At 49.3% G+C, this 8,650-nt stretch overlaps 1 long non-coding RNA gene across 1 annotated transcript; it reads right to left on the bottom strand.

Moving 5' to 3' along the window:
* Nucleotides 1–1,859: 1,859 nt before the first annotated feature.
* On the bottom strand, nucleotides 1,860–4,750 carry LOC120968878 (uncharacterized). Its single transcript, XR_005763202.3, has 2 exons — nucleotides 3,045–4,750; nucleotides 1,860–2,951 (listed from the first exon to the last, which is right to left on the bottom strand). It is a non-coding gene; the product is annotated as an uncharacterized lncRNA (long non-coding RNA).
* Between the last annotated feature and the right edge of the window lie 3,900 nt (nucleotides 4,751–8,650).

Genomic DNA, 8,650 nt, shown 5'->3' on the forward strand with positions numbered 1-8,650 from the left:
AGAACATCTAGGAGTGGAAGGAGTTCTTAACCATCGGCGAGTATGCCTACAATCGAGGAAGATATTCGACTACCGGCAAGTCCACCTTCGAGCTCGTCTATATATAGTTTCAACCCGTTATCCCCATTGGACATTCTACGGCTACCACTACAAGAGCGCATCAACTTGGACGCGAGTGCACGCGCAAGTTATCTCAAGAAGGTGCAGGAAGATACAAGACAATAAATCGAGCGCCAAGTACATCGCCTCGCGACCAAGATCAATATCAACAAGCACCCCATGATATTCAACATTGGAGATCTTGTGTGGCTACACCTTCGCAAGGACCGCTGATATGTCCATTTTGCATCATGCTTTTATATTAATATTTATTGCATTATGGGCTGTTATTACACGTTATATCACATTACTTATGCCTTTTCTCTCTTATTTTATATGGTTTACATGAAGAGGGGGAATGCCGGCAACTGGAATTCTGGACTGGAAAAGGAGCAAATATTAGAGACCTATTCTGCACAACTCTAAAAGTCCTGAAACTTCATGGAGAATATTTTTGGAATATACTAGCAAGATGCCCGTGCTATGCTACGGAATCACAAAAGATTTGGTGAGAATTGTTTACATAAGTGTCAGGAGTCTAGTGAACAATAAAAGATATACCAAGACATCAATCGAAGTCATGTGATATTTTTGATAAGTGCAAGTCAAGAAACATCAAACATATGGTTTCCGACCAATGAACCTCCTCGTAATCAAACATATGGTTTCCGATCAATGAACCCCCTCGTCCAAGCCAATTGTTCTCTTCTCAATTTTCACCTTGCTGAAGACTTGTTCTCTCCCTACCCAGCTTTATCATTGTTGTTCCATATTGAGGGGACAGAGAGCATGCGACAAACAGAAAGTCTTTCGAGACACATTTGGCAATTGCAACGACCCCCACCAGCTTTTCATTAACACATGATCCACCTCCAGTCTGCAGCCCATTAACCGCTACAAGAATCTGCATACATCGCCACAATGAAGAAAATCAATATTTTAGATCCATTCATGCTTAGTTACATACCTTAGCCATCTATGAGGCCATGGAATCATTCCCCAAGCATAGTATACCCTTTTTTAGTTGTTTGCTCAAAACATCTGTGCCAACAATATTAGCCCATGAGCTCTCACTTCATCTTCTACCTAAAAGCAGTGAACCACCTGCCGAGCGGTGAAGCGTGGAGGTAGAAGCAGCAATGCGGGCGACGTGGCGCGGTGTGCGGTGTGATTGTGTTACCGTTGGCAACACGTTTCCCTAGAAGCCGAGAATTGAGACGTGACGGCCTCGTCATGATAGTATGTGTAGTTCAGAGTAGACCTATTAATGGACAGCCCGACCTAGAGGCCCGAACCTGAAGCCCGACATTCGAGCCAGACTCAGGCTCCACTTTCTTGCCCGAAAGCCCGAAATGGCCATATACATATTTTTTTATTCATGTGCTTCAAGCCAGGCCGGGCTCGGGCTTGGGATTTTTTCTTCGGGCTTTGCCAAGCCCGACCCAAACCTAACCCAGCCCGTGGAATGGTCAGGTTTAGTTCAGAACTTGCAATGCTCGTCGAAATAAATAGGGGATACTCCTTGTTTCCGGGAACACTACTGTCGTCCGTTAGCGCGCAAGGGACACAACCAATGGGAGACGGATGCTGGCATACACACCGACTCCGGCTGCATGAAGCTCACAGCTCGGCGTCCTTGCAACGGTAGCCTGGAAATCCTGCCGGGGTGGTCGGGAGCGCAGGCCTAGACGACGTGACCATCTTTACCAGTGGGATAACTCGGGATGGATAACTCGGGATATCACTGAGGGGGAAACCTATTAGATTTACGGGTAAATTTGATATATGCCACTACAAAGTTTTAGGTCGAAATGCCATCACTACTTCCATATTTTGAGACATGCCAATGCAAAGTTTCTATACTTTGAAATATGCCATTGCGTACTGATTCAGGGCATTAGGGGACAATTAGGAGACGCAGGTGCCGAAATGCCCCTTGGAACTGCCAAACACATGGCGGCGTTGGTGTGACCGACGACGCACTGCCAAATTCCATCCGCGGCTGCTCACTTCTCCGAAGCGGCGCGTATGGGCTGTGGGCGAAGAACCTGTAGCAGCTGGCCCGTCACATACTGAACCTGTAGGACCTGTAGAAATAGGCTTGCGGTCTAGCGCCCGTCGCGGCGCCCGCCACAGCGAGCTCGTCCGCTTGCTGCCGCGCTCACTATCCATTGGGATAGGTCCTCATGCGCAACAGCTTGGGGAATGGAAGATACACTGTAGCAGCTCGGCTGATTGATTAATTTTCTATTTTACAGGTAGAAGACCACGACTACAGGATGGTGGCCGGAGCGGGCGCACTGGAATGGAGGCTGTGCGCGCGACGGGCCATTCAAGGTCGCTTAGGACGGGAAGCACGGTTGCGTGATGGCGAACGCGCCTTTAATCAATTTTCTCTCATTTCTCCCTAATCGCTGATCCCGTTCGCTGCCTGCTAACGCCTTCACTGCTCCTGGCCAACGCCTCACAACTGCTCCAGACAACCGCCTGTCGTGCCTCCGCTGCTCCTGACCGCCGCCTGTCATGCATCGATCGATATCCATCTCCCGGGGGCCCGCGCTGCTCCCGCTCGGCAGGTGGTTCAGGCCAACGAGATTGAACCGGAGCGCCCATAGCTATTGCCTCTTGGATACCACGATATCCCTGTCGCGGTCATCTTCCCCGACCCCGATGACCGCCGCTGCACACCAGGCTCTTCCACGACACCCTTTGGTACAGATTCCGGCTGGCCTCGGGTCCGCGACGACGTGTGTACGCGCCACCAGCACCACCTCCAATGGATTGTCCTAAGTCTGCTATTTCTTTCGACTCCGTCCGTCGATAGCCGTGTGCCATTCTCCTTCCCCAACAACCTGCACGACCAGATCTAGAACTTAGGGAGAATCTAGAAGAAGCGATGACGAAGGGGAAATCTCAATGCCAAATACGAATTATTGAGACCCTACCGATAGCTAGAGATGTGATGCTGGCGGAACTCAGATCTAGCGCTCGCAGGAAAGAGAGGGGAGGGGCTGGCGGCGAGAAATTTGGAGCGATTCTAGAAAAGTCTGTTTCGCAAGAGCAGGAGAAACCTCCAGACTACTATGTCTGTTTTGGCGGATGGCTCGCCACAACACACTTAGTTAATCTCGGCCCTTGGTTTCATATCGGACAATAAATATAGCCCGAAGGTAGACACATCATCATCACCTATTCGCATCTTTACAGGAGTAAATATAAAAAATATTGGGTGAAGAAAGCACCTGAGGAGGGCCACCTGCCATCCACAAGGATGGGGGCGCGCCCTACCCCCTGGGCGCGCCCCTGTCTTGTGGGCCACTTGGCAGCCGCCGAGGCCCATCTTCTGCTATATGGTGTGTTTTGACCCGAAAAAACCACAAGGAAGCTTTTGGAACAAAGCACCGCAGTCTCGAGGCGGAACTTGGGCAGAACCAATCTAGGGCTCCGGTGGAGCTGTTTTGTCGGGAAAACTTCCCTCCGGGAGGGGGAAATCGAAGCCATCGTCATCACCAACGATCCTCTCATCGAGAGGGGGTCAATCTCCATCAACATCTTCACCAACACCATCTCCTCTCAAACCCTAGTTCATATCTTGTATCAGATCTCTGTCTCAAAACCTCAGATTGGTACCTGTGGGTTGCTAGTAGTGTTGATTTCTCCTTGTAGTTGATGCTAGTTGGTTTATTCGGTGGAAGATCATATGTTAGATCCTTAATGGAAATTAATACTCCTTTAATTATGAACATTCATGAATATGCTTTGTGAGTAGTTACGTTTGTTCCTGAGGACATGGGAGAAGTCTTGTTATAATTAATCATGCGAATTTGGTATTTGTTCGATATTTTGATGAGATGTATGTTGTCTTTCCTCTAGTGGTGTTATGTGAACGTCGACTAAATGACACTTCACCACTATTTGGGCCTAGGGAAGGCATTGGGAAGTAATAAGTAGATGATGGGTTCCTAGAGTGACAAAAACTTAAACCCTAGTTTATGTGTTGCTTCGTAAGAGGCTGATTTGGATCCATATGTTTCATGTTATGGTTAGATTTATCTTAATTCTTCTTTTGTAGTTGCGGATGCTTGCGAAAGGGGTTAATCATAAGTGGAGGCTTGTCCAAGAAAGGGCAGCACCCAAGCACCGGTCCACCCACATATCAAATTATCAAAGTAACGAACGCGAATCATATGAGCATTGTGACGCCCGGATAATCAAGCTACAGTATCCTCTGCTAATGACACCACGTCACCTCCGTTACTGTCCCTAATCTCGTGTTAGTTCGAAAGCTATTTAAATTCAAATTTGAAATTAAGGCAAACAATAAAAGTTTTCCAAAAATAAAACTAAAATGTTCTAAATGTGTCGAATAAATCATAGGTAATTGTGGTGGTGAAACCAAACTTTTATGAAATGCTTAACTCTATAATGATTTAATTAGTAGCAAAACTAATTATCTAAATGCCTTTACTAATTAATAAAATATCAAAATAAATTATTTGGGGACTAGAGTTTTTGTGGCAGTGGACTAAATTGAAATACCAAATTAGATGCCAAGTATATATTTTACAAAAACTAAAACAATAGGAAACAAAGATAAAACAGAATAAAAGAAAAGAAAATAAAACAAAACAAGAAATAATAAGAAAAATAAAAGAAACACCCCCATGCTGGGCCAACCGGCCCAGCTAGCCAAGAGGCCGGCCCGGCCGCCCCCCTCTCTGGCCTACTTAGGCCCCTGCACTCCCACCGAACCCTAACTACCACACGCACTCCCCCCCACTCTCCCTCTCCCTCCGATCCAATCGGGATCGGGGCGCACCACACCATCGCCCCTCGCCACCACCTCGACCCCGCGCCCCCTCTCCTTCCGCACGGCGCTGCCCGACCCGAAGCCGCTCGTCGTCCCGACCCCTTCGCTCGCGCCGTCGCCGTCGCCGGATCGCCGGCGCCACCTCGCCCCGACGTCGCCCCGCCGCCTCGTCCTCATCATCGCGACGTCCTCGACCTCCTCCTCAACCGCGGCTCCACCGAGCCTCGCCGGTGTTCCCCTACAACGGGGGTGAGCCGCCGTCCTCCATTCCTCTCCTCTTCCCTATAGATCGAACGCGCCCGCGCCGTCCCGATTCAACGCGACCTCACCGCGCCCCTGCTGCGCTCCGGCTGTGCCTGGCTGAGCCCTGCACGCGCCGCCCGCGCGTGTCCGCAGCCCCGCGCTACGGCTGTGCTCGCCCGCGCCTTGTCCGGACGCGTCCACGCCACACCCAGCGACGCCCGCGGCCGCCCCTGCTTCTCCTCCCGTGCCGCTGCCACCGGCGACCGCAGCTGCCGCGTCCCCGGCCACACCGTCTGCCCTGCTCCGCATACCCCGCTGCCGGCCTCGACCATGGCCTTGCCGGGGCCAGGTCCGGCCACCACGCCCCTGCCCCTCCCCTGTGCGCGTTCGTGCACAGGAGGGAGGTGGCCTGACCCACTTACAAGTGGGGCCCAGCCCCTGTTAAACGAAAAGAGAAATGAAAAAGGAAATGAAAATTAAATATATATACTAATTAACTAATTAACCTAATTAAGTTTGCTTAATTAACTTAATATTAATTAAACTGTTTAGTTAAACTCTAATGGAAGCTAACTCAATGACAGCAAGGACCCACCACCACTGTTCAATTTGACCAGTCAATGATGACTGGGCAGTTGACCCAGTCAACTAGCCCGCCCTGCCATACACTGGCTGGGTACACTTCTGGGTACCCATAGCCTTTTTCTTATTTATTTTCGAGATATAAATAATTCCAGAAAATGATTAAAACTTTGGAAATTAATATAAAATAATCTGTAACTCGGATGAAAATACTTTGTACATGAAAGTTGCTCAGAACGACGAGACGAATCCGGATACATAGCCCGTTCGTCCACCACACATCCCTAGCATAGCAAACACGCAACTTTCCCCCTCCGGTTCATTTGTCCGAAAACGCGAAACACCGGGAATACTTTCCCGGATGTTTCCCCCCTTCGCCGGTATCAACTACTACCGCGATTGGGCACCCCTAGCATCACGCTTTGTCATGTCATGCATCGTTATGCATCTGTTTGCATTGTATTCATTGTTTCTTCCCCCTCTTCTCTCCGGTAGACTACGAGACCGACGCCGCTACTGGTGCCCCGACTGACTACGCTGTTGACGACCCCTCCTTCTCGGTTGAGCTTCCAGGCAAGCCCCCCCTTGATCACCAGATATCGCCTATTCTTCTCTATACTGCTTGCTTTAGAGTAGTATAGCATGTTACTGCTTCCCGTTAATCATATCCTGATGCATAGCCTGTCCTTGCTACTACTGTTGTTACCTTTACCTGCAATCCTACATGCTTAGTATAGGATGCTAGTTTTCGATCAGTGGCCCTACATTCTTGTCCGTCTGCTGTGCTATACTATCGGGCCATGATCACTTGGGCGGTGATCACAGGTATATACTTATATACTCTATACATGATACCTGTGGTGACTAAAGTCGGGTCGGCTCGTAGGAGTACCCGCGAGTGGATCTTGTGGCGGGGCGACAGGGCAGGTTGAGACCACCTAGGCGAGAGGTAGGCCTAGCCGTGGACGGCGTCCGCGGTTACTTCAAAATAACACGCTTAACGAGTTCTTGGTATTTGATCTGTGTCTGGCCATTTGGTCTATACACACTAACCAACTACGCGGGAACAGTTACGGACACTCGACGTCGTGGTATCAGCCGAAGCCTTCGTGACGTCAGCGACTGAGCGGCACGCGTCGGATTGGACTGGAACGCCTACTAGGCTAGGTATGCTTTCGGCCGCGTTCGCAACGTGCAGGTGTGCAATGGGCGATGGGTCCGGACCCCTGCACCATAGGATTTAGACCGGCGTGCTGACCTCTCTGTTGTGCCTAGGTGGGGCTGCGATGTGTTGATCTTCCGAGGCCGGGCATGACCCAGAAAAGTGTGTCCGGCCAAATGGGATCGAGCGTGTTGGGTTATGTGGTGCACCCCTGCAGGGAAGTTTATCTATTTGAATAGCCGTGTCCCTCGGTAAAAGGACGACCCGGGGTTGTACCTTGACCTTATGACAACTAGAACTGGATACTTAATAAAACACACCCTTCCAAGTGCCAGATATAACCCGGTGATCGCTCTCTAACAGGGCGACAAGGAGGGGATCGCCGGGTAGGATTATGCTATGCGATGCTACTTGGAGGACTTCAATCTACTCTCTTCTACATGCTGCAAGATGGAGGCTGCCAGAAGCGTAGTCTTCGACAGGACTAGCTATCCCCCCTTATTCTTGCATTCTGCAGTTCAGTCCACCGATATGGCCCTTTACACATATAACCATGCATATGTAGTGTAGCTCCTTGCTTGCGAGTACTTTGGATGAGTACTCACGGTTGCTTTTCTCCCTCTTTTCCCCCTTTCCTTTCTACCTGGCTGTCGCAACCAGATGCTGGAGCCCAGGAGCCAGACGCCACCGTCGACGACGACTCCTACTACACCGGAGGTGCCTACTACTACGTGCAGCCTGCTGACGACGACCAGGAGTAGTTAGGAGGATCCCAAACAGGAGGCATGCGCCTCTTTCGATCTGTATCCCAGTTTGTGCTAGCCTTCTTAAGGCAAACTTGTTTAACTTATGTCTGTACTCAGATATTGTTGCTTCCGCTGACTCGTCTATGATCGAGCACTTGTATTCGAGCCCTCGAGGCCCCTGGCTTGTATTATGATGCATGTATGACTTATTTATGTTTTAGAGTTGTGTTGTGATATCTTCCCGTGAGTCCCTGATCTTGATCGTACACGTTTGCGTGCATGATTAGTGTACGGTCAAAACGGGGGCGTCACAAGTTGGTATCAGAGCCGACTGCCTGTAGGAATCCCCCTTCTGAACTCCTTGGCCGAAGTCGAGTCTAGACATTGCAAAACTTTTACTAACATGGCTGTGTGGCTTACGGGCCCACGTCGCCATTGGGTGGTATTAGGATCTTTTACTCCTCGATCTTTACTCCGAGATTCTGATCTCTCTTCTATTCGGGTTAAATGATTTTGCTAACTCTAACTCTAGGTTCTCGTAATTACTATCTTCCGGAGAGCCCCTTATTACAGATGATCGCCTGCTGCACCAGAAGATTTCGAAGATACTCTCCGATATTCTCTTGAGACTTTGTGCCCGTTGCTTTTGCAATTCCCTACCACCGAAACATCCCTATGGATAAATACTTACACCTATCGTCTGTCGTTCTTACTTTTATTTCCAGTCGGTCTTGTTATTACAAGATACCCCGAGAATACTTTGTGCCTACTGCCTTGCAGTTCCTTGCCACCTGAATACCCCTACGAATAATTTCTCGCACTTATCGAGGATTCACTCATTCCCAGTTGATTCATGTATTTCACAATACTCTTGAAAATACCATTCGATCTTCCAAAAATCTTCGGTAGCCTAATGCTCTTGAAATCCTTGCTTGCTTTCATTATGGTTAATCCCATAAGTCTAGTAATCTTATTGGCATCCTTTGACACTATCATTTTGAGTCCGTT

The sequence above is a fragment of the Aegilops tauschii genome, chromosome 7 (assembly GCF_002575655.3).
Source record: "Aegilops tauschii subsp. strangulata cultivar AL8/78 chromosome 7, Aet v6.0, whole genome shotgun sequence".
Classification (NCBI taxonomy): Eukaryota; Viridiplantae; Streptophyta; class Magnoliopsida; order Poales; family Poaceae; genus Aegilops; species Aegilops tauschii.